This window comes from Bufo bufo, chromosome 4 (genome assembly GCF_905171765.1).
Source record: "Bufo bufo chromosome 4, aBufBuf1.1, whole genome shotgun sequence".
NCBI lineage: Eukaryota > Metazoa > Chordata > Amphibia > Anura > Bufonidae > Bufo > Bufo bufo.
This window is the reverse complement of record NC_053392.1, coordinates 190,242,154-190,255,169: the sequence shown is the minus strand read 5'-3', so window position 1 is coordinate 190,255,169 and position 13,016 is coordinate 190,242,154. Positions and strand designations below refer to the sequence as shown.

Below are 13,016 nucleotides of genomic sequence, written 5' to 3'. Positions count from 1 at the left end.
ACGCCTGTGTTATTTATTTTATTCTAGGGAAAGGGGTGGTATGAATTATTTTTAATATTTTTAACAACTTTATATATATATATATTTTTTTTTATTCACCCTAGGTGACTATAGCAAGCAATTATTAGATTGCCCATTGTATTCTGTAATGATTTTATCCATTACAGGATACAGAAAGAAGTTGAGAAAAATCCAGCTCCACTTTAAAGGAATGTGCGTTTATTCAGCTTGCGGTTAAAAACTCATCCATGAAATACAAAATTTAGCAGTCTTGTCAAGACTGCTAAATTTTTCTCAACTTCTTTCTGCATTTGCTGCCCGCACCTGACACGGGCCATCCGTGCTCACAACTAAAGGAAGGGCAGGTGAGAGCTGCTACATTTCTCTTTTCCTATTACAGGATACAAGATTCAGTATATTCCAATGTAGTGCGTCCACCTGCGGGCCATCATTGGAAAATTATAGTAATCGGCCTGGAAGTCTTGTAAGGCCCCTTTCACACGAGCGAGTTTTCCGCGTGGGTGCAATGCGTGATGTGAACGCATAGCACCCGCACTGAATCCTGACCCATTCATTTCAATGGGTCTGTGTACAAGAGCGTTGTTTTTCATGCATCAGTTCTGCGTTGCGTGAAAATTGCAGCATGTTCTATATTCTGCAGCCCTGGCCCCATAGAAGTGAATGGGGCTGCGTGAAAAACGCATTGCATCCGCAAGCAAGTGCGGGTGCGATGCGTTTTTCACTGATGGTTGCTAAGAGATGTTGTTTGTAAACATTCAGTTTTTTATCACGCGCGTGAATAACGCATCAAAACGCATTTGAACCCGTCCGGAAAAAACTGAACAACTGAACGCAATCGCAGACAAAACTGACTGAACTTGCTTGCAAAATAGTGCGAGTTTCACTGAACGCACCCTGAACGCATCCGGACCTAATCCGTCACGCTCGTGTAAAAGGGGCCTAAAGGCTCAGGCCTTTTACTGCTACAGAAAACCTTCCCTGATCTAAGCCAGGTAAGGCCCCTTTCACACGAGCGAGTTTTCCGCGCGGGTGCAATGCATGACGTGAACGCATAGCACCCGCACTGAATCCTGACCCATTCATTTCAATGGGTCTGTGTACATGAGCGTTGTTTTTCATGCATCAGTTCTGCGTTGCGTGAAAATCGCAGCATGTTCTATATTCTGCGTTTTTCATGCAGCCCTGGCCCCATAGAAGTGAATGGGGCTGCGTGAAAAACGCATTGCATCCGCAAGCAAGTGCGGGTGCGATGCGTTTTTCACTAATGGTTGCTAAGAGATGTTGTTTGTAAACCTTCTGTTTTTTATCACGCGCGTGAGAAACACATCAAAACGCATTGGACCCGCACGGAAAAAACTGAACAACTGCTTGCTTGCAAAATAGTGCGAGTTTCACTGAACGCACCCTGAACGCATCCGGACCTAATCCGTATCGTTCGTGTGAAAGAGGCCTAAGGCATCCTGGGCTAGGAATCGAACAGATTCTGGTTTTAGTGCTATAAAGACTGGACTTCCACTGTACATTTATGGCAGATGTCCGGAAGGGGTTAATCTGTATTTTCATGTGCCAGTATAAAGGAGCCCTAAAAGTAAAGACATCTAACAAAAATAACATAGCTCTGTTATGATTAGTAGTGATGAGCGGCAGGGGCAATATTCGAATTCGCAATATTTTGTGAATATTTTGTAGAATATTTGTCATACATTTGCAAATTTGAGAATTCGAGATTATATTTTTGATTGCGAAAATCGGCAATGTAATATTCGTGTAATGCGCGTGAAATACAGGCGTGGGTCACTTATGCTACATTTTTCAAGCTTGTATAAGTTTCTTGAGACTGGAGAAAATGGTTGGCACGGCAGAACATTAGAATAGCTTTATATACAGATAGAGTGCTCCAATATATTTGCGCTTGCAAATTTTTGGCAATTAATGATGTGCATATTTTTTCGCAATACGTGCAACTTGTGACATCACAGTACTATGTCTGTAGCATGTAAGTATGGACAGCAGAACCTATCACACTGCCTAACACCCTGCACTGGAACCTATCAGCTACACTATATCAGGATCTAACCTAAACTGACTATCTCCCACTAACTATCTGTATTAATATATATATATAAACTGTCTAATGTAATACAATAGAGCACAGAGCACAGCAATGACACTGCTGTCTCTCTCATAACTGCAATAAACTTTAGAATATAGCTGCTGCGGAGGTTCTTATATAGTAAGGGGTAGGCAACTTTTCTATTGGTTGCTAGGGATGTTGCTAAGCTGTGACAAAGCCTTCTCATTGGCCCACAAGCTAGAAGAAGGGAGGGATGATCACCTGATGTGTACCGTGCTAAAAAAACAAAACAAACAAAAACCGAATATTCGATTTTACGAATATATAGCACTATATTCGAAATAGTCGCAAATTCTCGAAGTGATGATATTCTCGATTAAAATTCGCTATTCGAATATTCGCACTCAACACTAATGTTTAGATAGTAAATAAAAAATGACAACATGAACAAAAAAAGGTCATTATGTTTAGGAAATGTTTTAGCAGGATACTTCTTTGAGGCTAGTAAAAAAATTCTGTCATATCTCCAGAGAAATACAACTGGCTGCGTACCATGCAGTTTTATCTTCCCTAACTCTCGCACAGTTTTTTCTCTCTCCCTTGTCTTCCCCATTTAACCACTGTCAGTTCTATTACTTTCATAACTCAATAGCAGTAAGTTGTTAGATGGGCAGCCCCCAGCTCTCAGTGTCAGTGTCTTGCTGGAGCGGACCACCCACCTGACAATTCACTGCTATTGAGCACAGAAACTAATAGCACCAATATCAGCCAAACAGTGGAAGAGAGGAGATAAAAGATAAGGCTGCAAAGGTATGAGAAGATGATAGGTCCTCTAACCCCTTCCTTCCCTGCACTGTATTATTATGGCACTTCAAATAGGTAGCTAACTTGAAGAGAATAATAGTATATAGTATAGTATAATAGAAATAATAGTATATAGTGTAGTATAATAGAAATAATAGTATATCGTGTAGTATAATAGAAATAATAGTATATCGTTTTGGTGGCATGGGCTCAGAAGTTGTGCTGGTGCAATTACTTGTGAGTTCCAGCTATAAGTATACAGTTGGCACTCTGCTATCACTGCCAGCTGTATAATAGAGTTGGCACGCGCCTAAATGGGATGGAACAGTTGTAATTACACTGTGCCGCCTCTACAAAAGATACGACTCACAGGTCATTTCACATGAGCACCATTACTTCTTCAAACAGCTGATAGGTCATTAATATTAAGCCACTGCATGACCCCTTTAATATAACATGATGTCTGTCCTCATGTGTGAACAGAACTCCTGCTTTGTCGTGCTTGATTGTTTTGTAAAACTACTAGAAAGCAATAGTTTTTAGTGACAGTCAGTGAGAAAAAAAATGTCTGTTCTGACTGATGGAAACCTTATTCATCTTCAGAAATCTATCAGATCTTCCTTTCTAGTGATAGTAGCCATTATTGCAGTGTGTATTGTGTATCAGTAGAGGAGCGCTCTGCAGGTTTTATTCTAAAGATCCAGTATGGACAGAAGGACAGTGCAACATGGAGACTTTACTGATGTCTGTGGTTGGGGTGCACCTAATCTGATGCTATGATCCAGATGCTGGTAAATGTCTGGATCATGGCATCAATAAACCAGCCTAATTCTCACAAAGGGGATTAGATGGGAAGACATTTATCTTCTCACTCCTTTTTCTGGAAAAAAAAGACCCCCATATATGAAATTGTGTATGCTCTGACTGATGAAGGGCTGATTACAGACACAAAAGTCCATGTTAGGCTTCCCCAACATCTGTATTGGAGAATATGTTGGTGCTTATGCTGCAGATTCTGTCAATAATCTTGGACAGAATAGCGCAGAATCCTGTATTTCCTGGCCAGGTAAAATGCTGGAATTTCTAAAGGAAACCAGATTCCATTATAGTCAGTGCTGGTCCTTAAGGAAGCGGTTCATTCCCGTCTTTTGATGAAAACGGCACCTTTCATAAGACAAACTTTTTCCCCAAAAGTGGGGGGAAAATATCACTGTATCTTGTGGGGCATATACTAATAAGTGCTTACATTATGGAAGCGCTCATTAGTACCGGAGGACCGGGGAGTGGTGAATGCATCACTCCCCAGGCTCTTTACTCACCACTTCTTGGTCCTCTGAAGTAAACATAGAAACATAGAATGTGTCGGCAGATAAGAACCATTTGGCCCTTCTAGTCTGCCCAATATACTGAATACTATGAATAGCCCCTGGCCCTATCTTATATGAAGGATGGCCTTATGCCTATCCCATGCATGCTTAAACCCCTTCACTGTATTTGCAGCTGCCACTTCTGCAGGAAGGCTATTCCATTCATCCACTACTCTCTCAGTAAAGTAATACTTCCTGATATTACTTTTAAACCTTTGCCCCTCTAATTTAAAACTATGTCCTCTTGTATTAGTTTTTCTTCTTTTAAATATTCTTTCCTCTTTTACCTTGTTGATTCCCTTTATGTATTTAAAAGTTTCTATCATACCCCCTCTGTCTCGTCTTTCTTCCAAGCTATACATGTTAAGGTCCTTTAATCTTTCCTGGTAAGTTTTATCCTGCAATCCATGTACTAGTTTAGTAGCTCTTCTCTGAACTCTCTCCAAAGTATCAATATCCTTCTGGAGATATGGTCTCCAGTACTGCTCACAATGCTCCAGATGAGGTATCACTTTCTACTGGTAATGCCTCTTCCTATACACCCAAGCATTCTGCTAGCATTTCCTGCTGCTCTATGACATTGTCTGCCTACCTTTAAGTCTTCTGAAATAATGACCCCTAAATCCCTTTCCTCAGATACTGAGGATAGGATTGTATCACTGATTTTATATTCTGCTCTTGGGTTTTTACGCCCCAGGTGCATTATTTTGCACTTATAAACATAAAATTTTAGTTGCCGGATTTTTGACCATTCCTCTAGTTTTCCTAAATCCTTTTCCATTTGGTGTATCCCTCCAGGAACATCAACCCTGTTACAAATCTTTGTGTCATCAGCAAAAAGACACCTTACCATCGAGGCCTTCTGCAATTTCGCTGATAAAGATATTAACCTCTTAAGGACATAGGGTGTACAGGTACGCCCTTGTGCCCTGGTACTTAAGGACACAGGGCGCACATGTACGCCCTGTGTATTTTCGATCACTGCCGTGCGGCTGGCAGTGATCGGAACCCGGTGCCTGCTCAAATCATTGAGCAGGCACCTAGGCTAAATGCGCGGGGGGGTCCCGTGACCCCCCCATGTCGGAGATCGCGGCAAACCGCAGGTCAATTCAGACCTGCGGTTTGCTGCGATTTCTGCAGTTTCAGAAACTTTATATGCCTAAAAAAACATTTTATTCACCCCCCCCTGCACCCCCGAATGATTTTATGGTGGCGGGAGGTGCAGGGGGAGGGTTGCGGGCGGTGTCGGTGGTGCGGGAGGCGGGCGGTGCGTCCCCCGCCCGCCTCCCCTGGTATAATCGTTGGTTTCTAGTGGGTATACCAGGGTGCCAGCACATTGCTGGCACCCTGGTATAAACGGCTGACATCTGCGATGCGATGTCAGCCGTTTAACCCTTTCCATACAGCGGTCCGTACGGACCGCTGTATGGAAAGGGTTAACAGCGCAGGGAGCTCCCTCCCTCTCCCATCGGGGGGCTGCTGTGCCTTTGCAGCCCCCCGATGGGGGGGGAGAGAGGCCCCAGACAGCCCCCCGACAGATCCCCTCCTTACCCTTCCCCGTCTGCGAAGTTCTGACCAGAACTGAGCAGACGGGGAAGGTTCCTATGGCAACAGGACGCCTCTCAGGCATCCTGCTGTCCATGGTGCTGAACAGATCTGTGCTGAAGGCATAGATCTGTTCAGTGTAAGTAAAATACAGTGCAGTACAATATATATTGTTCTGTACTGTATTATACAGACATCAGACCCACTGGATCTTCGAGAACCAAGTGGGTCTGGGTCAAAAAAAAGTGAATAAAAGTGAAAAAAAAGTAAAAATCAAAAAACAAATTTATCACTGATAAAAAATGAAAAAAATAAAATTCCCTACACATGTTTGGTATCGCCGCGTCCGTAACGACCTGATCTATAAAACAGTCATGTTACTTTACCCGAACGGTGAACGCCATAAAAATAAAAAATAAAAAACTATGATGAAATTGAAATTGATCAAAAAAGTCGCATGTACGCCAAAATTGTAACAATCAAACCATCATCTCATCCCGCAAAAATCATACCCTACCCAAGATAATTGCCCAAAAACTGAAAAAACTATGGCTCTTAGACTATGGAAACACTAAAACATGATTTTTTTTGTTTCAAAAATGAAATCATTGTGTAAAACTTACATAAATAAAAAAAAAGTATACATATTAGGTATCGCCACGTCCGTATCGCCCGGCTCTATAAAAATATCACATGATCTAACCCCTCAGATGACCACCGTAAAAAAATAAAAATAAAAACGGTGTAAAAAAAGCAATTTTTGTCATCTTACGTCACAAAAAGTGTAATAGCAAGCAATCAAAAAGTCATACGCACCCCAAAATAGATGCCAATCAAACCGTCATCTCATCCCACAAAAAATGAGACCCTATTTAAGATAATCGCCCAAAAACTGAAAAAACTATGGCTCTTAGACTATAGAGACACTAAAACATTTTTTTTGTTTTAAAAATGAAATCATTGTGTAAAACTTACATAAATAAAAAAAATTGTATACATATTAGGTATCGCAGCGTCCGTGACAACCTTCTCTATAAAATTACCACATGATCTAACCTGTCAGATGAATGTTGTAAATAACAAAAAAAAAAACGGTGCCAAAAAAGCTATTTCTTGTTACCTTGCCGCACAAAAAGTGTAATATAGAGCAACCAAAAATCATATGTACCCTAAACTAGTACCAACAAAACTGCCACCCTATCCCGTAGTTTCGAAAATGGGGTCACTATTTTGGAGTTTCTACTCTAGGGGTGCATCAGGGGGGCTTCAAATGGGACATGGTGTCAAAAAAAACTGTCCAGCAAAACCTGCCTTCCAAAAACCGTATGGCATTCCTTTCCTTCTGCGCCCTGCCGTGTGCCCGTACAGTAGTTTACGGCCACATATGGGGTGTTTCTGTAAACTACAGAATTAGGGCCATAAATAATGAGTTTTGTTTGGCTGTTAACCCTTGCTTTGTAACTGGAAAAAAAATATTAAAATGAAAAATCTGCCAAAAAAGTGAAATTTTTAAATTGTATATCTATTTTCCATTAAATCTTGTGCAACACCTAAAGGGTTAACAAAGTTTGTAAAATCAGTTTTGAATACCTTGAGGGGTGTAGTTTCTTAGATGGGGTCACTTTTATGGAGTTTCTACTCCAGGGGTGCATCAGGGGGGCTTCAAATGGGACATGGTGCCAAAAAAACAGTCCAGCAAAATCAGCCCTCCAAAAACCAAACGGCGCACCTTTCACTCTACGCCTCGCTGTGTGCCCGTATAGTAGTTTACGGCCACATATGGGGTGTTTCTGTAAACAGCAGAGTCAGGGCAATAAAGATACAGTCTTGTTTGGCTGTTAACCCTTGCTTTGTTAGTGGAAAAAATGGGTTAAAATGGAAAATTAGGCAAAAAAATGAAATTCTCAAATTTCATCGCCATTTGCCAATAACTCTTGTGCAACACCTAAAGGGTTAACGACGTATGTAAAATCAGTTTTGAATACCTTGAGGGGTGTAGTTTCTTAGATGGGGTCACTTTTAGGGAGTTTCTCCTCTAGGGGTGCATCAGGGGGCTTCAAATGGGACATGGTGTAAATAAACCAGTCCATAAAAATCAGCCTTCCAAAAACCAAACGGCGCACCTTTCACTCTACGTCCCGCTGTGTGGCCGTACAGTAGTTTATGGCCACATATTGAGTGTTTCTGTAAACGGCAGAGTCAGGGCAATAAAGATACAGTCTTGTTTGGCTGTTAACCCTTGGTTTGTTAGTGGAAAAAATGGGTTAAAATGAAAAATTTGACAAAAAAATGAAATTCTCAAATTTCCTCCCCATTTGCCAATAACTCTTGTGCAACACCTAAAGGGTTAACAACGTATGCAAAATCAGTTTTGAATACCTTGAGGGGTGTAGTTTCTTAGATGGGGTCATTTTTGGGTGGTTTCTATAATGTAAGCCTCGCAAAGTGACTTGAGACCTGAACTGGTCCCTAAAAATTGAGTTTTTGTAAATTTCTGAAAAATTTCAAGATTTGCTTCTAAACTTCTAAGCCTTGTAACATCCCCAAAAAATAAAATATCATTCCCAAAACAATTCAAACATGAAGTAGACATATGGGGAATGTAAAGTCATCACAATTTTTGGAGGTATTACTATGTATTACAGAAGTAGAGAAACTGAAACTTTGAAATTTGCAAATTTTTCCAAATTTTTGTTAAATTAGGTATTTTTTGGTGCAAAAAAAATTATTTTTTTGACTCCATTTTACCAGTGTCATGAAGTACAATATGTGACGAAAAAACAATCTCAGAACGGCCTGGATAAGTCAAAGCGTTTTAAAGTTATCAGCACTTAAAGGGACTCTGGTCAGATTTTCAAAAAATGGCCTGGTCCTAAGGTGTAAAAAGGCTGTGTCCTTAAGGGGTTAAACAATATGGGTCCCAGAACAGATCCCTGAGGTACCCCACTGGTAACAAGACCTTGGTATGAATATACTCCATTGACTACAACCCTCTGTTGCTTGTCCCTCAGCCACTGCCTAATCCATTCAACAATATGGGAGTCCAAGCTCAATGACTGCACTTTATTGATAAGCCTTCTATGTGGGACAGTATCAAAAGCCTTACTAAAGTCTAGATAAGCGATGTTGGCTGTGTTATGGCTGCACACAGCGTGAGGGCACTCTGTGATCTCATGCTGTGCGAGTCCGGTCACAGCACTGCCGACGGCAGAAAAAAGAGAGATCTGGAGGTAAAGAGGGGTGGCGTTTGGAGCAGGAGAGCTAAGTGGATTTTTTATTTTATGTGATCTGAGGCTGGGGGTTGAACAAATGAGGCTAGGGGCTAAATACATGAGGCTAGGGACTGATATGAGGCATGGGGGTCTGATCTGAGTCATGGGGGACTGATCTGAGGCATGGAAGTCTCATCTAAAATATGGGCTTCTCATCTGAGGTCTGAAAGGGGGGTCTTATTTATATTGGGGCTATTATGTGAGGTCTGATTGGGGTCATTCACATTGGGTCTGAGCTCAGGTCTGATTGTGGGTATGATATGAGGTCTTATTGGGGTCTTATTAACATTGGGGGACTGATTGGGGCTGTGAGCTGAGGTCTAATTAACATTGTTGGTCTGATATGAGGTCTAATGAAAAATATTACATTAATATTTTTTTAAGATATTGCAGGGTCTCTGCAAAGTTTTTAATTATCTCAGAACTCATAGTGAAATTTCTCTGACTAAACCATAATTTGCATGAACCATACTTAAAAGAAATACATTATATTTATAGGTACTGTACGTATTCCCTATTTCTTTATATTTAAACATGACATATTATGAAAATGCTTTCTGTATGATTTACTTTAAAATTCAGATTAGGTAACTTGTTTACACCTTGACTTTTTTTTGAGTTAAATACTGTTAACTAGGCAGCTTTATCAATGACAACATTTTTTCCATGTTAATGATTTTTCGCAATCATATTACAGATATATTATCACTAACTGATAGTCTAGCACATTCGGCAATAAAGAAGGAGCGAATAGCCTCAGGAGTATAAAAGCTAATCTCTCCAAGTTTAAAGTTCTCTTCATTTGGTTGAGCAGCAGAAGAGGAAGGGAGAAAAGAGCTTTACGAGGTAAGGCTCATGGTCAATTTATAGTTTTTCTTATTGTGGTCCTAGTATCGAGGGGGACCCTTTCTTGCTATCAAAATCACAGCAAAGTACAAGTTGACTGTTAGAGTAGATATACATATGATCTTACTTAGGATCTTCGGATCCTGCAGTGTTATGACATGTTCACGCTACATTTTTTGGACTATGTTTTAGCATATGTATGCATGCAGAAAATTTATTGCAGGAATTTATGTGACTGAAAATCCATTGCATTCTTATGAATGGGGTTTCTAGGGTATGTGCATGGATTTCTACAAAACCCCATTCAGACAAATAAGTCAAAAAATGTCTGCAGCTTGTGAACCTGTTGCTAGAAGCTGTTCATTTCTTTGGGACAAATGCAATTATCTGAAGACATACTAAAAAATAAAAATGCTAGTGTGTTCTCTAAGCCAGATTGCTTCATAAAATGTGAATTTTTAATACTTTTAATTTGTTCTATAGGTCAAAATATGTAATATTAGATATTTGAAGAATTGGTGTAATATGATAAGTAGTATTACTTGTTTCATATGTTGCGGTGAGCGAATTGAAGCTGACGAAGTGGAATTCGATCCGAATTTCAGGAAAAATTCGATTTGCACCGAAGCCGAATTGCCTCGCGATTTGTGTTACCAAATAGCATTTTTTCCTAAAATGGCTGCTGCACATGTGAGGACATGGAGCAAGGAACTCTGGGAAGGTGGGATCACCCATAATGCCATGCACGCAGCCAATCAGCAGCTAGCCAGCCTGTCATGTCACAGCCCTATAAATAGCCTCAGCCATCTTGGATTCTCCCATTTTCCAGTGTACTTACTGCAGGGAGAGACGTCAGCATGCGCTAGGGGCAAGTGCTAGAAAAACTTCATTGTGCAAAAAAACGATTTACAAGTGCACGGAAGGATTATTCAAGGTGTAGAGAAAAGTATAGGGAGGAATCATTCCATAACATTTATGTTGAACAAGGTTCAGTAGGGGAGGTTACAGCGTGGGTAATCCTATTACACCTTTCTGCACTGACTGGGTATCCAAATTTCCATTATATAACTCTGTAATTCCAGAAAACCGTTCTTATTAGGGTTCAAGTGCTGATTGATACAGGCATTAACAGGTTTTATTACAAGGAAATATTTCTACGTCTTATTTGCCCTTGCGCAGTGCAGTTATATGTTCTAAAACATTTTTTGGCTTGTATTAGTGGGAAAAAAGGGCTTATTAGCTGTTGTGTGGTGAAGTGCTAAAATTACAGTCCTTTTTGTCATGTATTAGTGGCAAAAGTAAAATATATTTGCTGTTCAGCGGTGCAGTTATATGTTCTAAAGCCTTTTGTGGGGTGTATTAGTGGAAAAAGAAAAAATATACTTACCGTTCAGCTTTGCAATTATATGTTAGCCTTTGTGGTGTTTATTAGTGGCAAATTATATTTGGCATTCAGCGCTGCAGTTATATTTTCTAAAAAAAATTGTGGCGTGTATAAGTGGAAAAAAATAAGGGCCTATTTGCCTTTCAGCAGTGCTGTTATATGTTCTAGATCCCTTTTTATTGTGTAATAGTGGCAAAATTAAAATACATTTGCCATTCAGCGGTGCAGTTATTTGTTCTAAAGCCCTTTTTGGCATGTATTAGTGGCAAAAGTAAAATATATTTGCAGTTCAGCGGTGCAGTTATATGTTCTAAAGCTTTTTGTGGCGTGTATTAAGTGGAAAAAAATAAGGGCCTATTTGCCTTTCAGCGGTTCAGTTATATGTTCTAAAGCCCTTTTTGTTATCTAATAGTGGCAAAATAAATATATATTTGCCATTCAGTGGTGCAGTTATATGTTGTAAAGCCTTTTGTGTCGAGTATTAGTAGAAAAATATATATATATATTGGCCGTTCAGTGGTGCAGTTATATGTTCTAGAGCCTTTTGTGATGTGTATTAGTAGCAAAAGAAAAATATATTTGCCGTTCAGCGGTGCAGTTATATGTTCCAAAGGCCTTTTTATTGTGTATTAGTGGGAAAATAAAAAATATATTTGCCGTTTAGCGGTGCATTTATATATTCTAAAGCCTTTTGTGGTGTGTATTAGTGGAAAAAGAAAATATATATTTGCGGTTCAGCTGTGCAGTTATATGTTGTAAAGCCTTTTGTGGCATTTATTAGTGGCAAAATACAAATATATTTGCCAATCAGAGGTGCAGTTATTTGTTGCAAAGCCTTTTATGTTGTGTATTAGTGGTAAAAGAAAAAAAAATATTTGCCGTTCAGCGGTGCAGTTATATGTTCTAAGGCCTTTTGTGTCGTGTACTAGTGGAAAAAGAAAAATATATATTTGCCGTTCAGCAGTGCGGTTACAGTTGCAAGAAAAAGTATGTGAACCCTTTGGAATGATATGGATTTCTGCACAAATTGGTCATAAAATGTGATCTGATCTTCATCTAAGTCACAACAATAGACAATCACAGTCTGCTTAAACTAATAACACACAAAGAATTAAATGTTACCATGTTTTTATTGAACACCCCATGTAAACATTCACAGTGCAGGTGGAAAAAGTATGTGAACCCTTGGATTTAATAACTGGTTGAACCTCCTTTGGCAGCAATAACTTCAACCAAACGTTTCCTGTAGTTGCAAATCAGACGTGCACAACGGTCAGGAGTAATTCTTGACCATTCCTCTTTACAGAACTGTTTCAGTTCAGCAATTTTCTTGGTATGTCTTGTGTGAATCGCTTTCTTGAGGTCATGCCATAGCATCTCAATCGGGTTGAGGTCAGGACTCTGACTGGGCCACTCCAGAAGGCATATTTTCTTCTGTTTAAGCCATTCTGTTGTTGATTTACTTCTATGCTTTTGGTCGTTGTCCTGTTGCAACATCCATCTTCTGTTGAGCTTCAGCTGGTGGACAGATGACCTTAAGTTCTCCTGCAAAAAGTCTTGATAAACTTGAGAACTCATTTTTCCTTTGATGATAGCAATCCGTCTAGGCCCTGAAGTAGCAAAGAAGCCCCAAAACATACCTCACAGTTGGGATGAGGTTTTGATGTTGGTGTGCTGTGCCTCTTTTTCTCCACACATAGTGT

The 13,016-nt window shown here is 39.9% G+C and overlaps 1 protein-coding gene across 1 annotated transcript in view; it reads left to right on the top strand.

The window, feature by feature from the left end:
* The window catches only part of SI (sucrase-isomaltase), a 359,277-nt gene that overhangs the window by 96,224 nt on the left and 250,037 nt on the right, over positions 1 to 13,016 (top strand). The window contains exon 2 of the mRNA XM_040428175.1: positions 9,781 to 9,929. The gene's annotated coding sequence lies outside the window, so the exon portion shown is untranslated. The remainder of the gene's footprint in view (positions 1 to 9,780; positions 9,930 to 13,016) is intronic.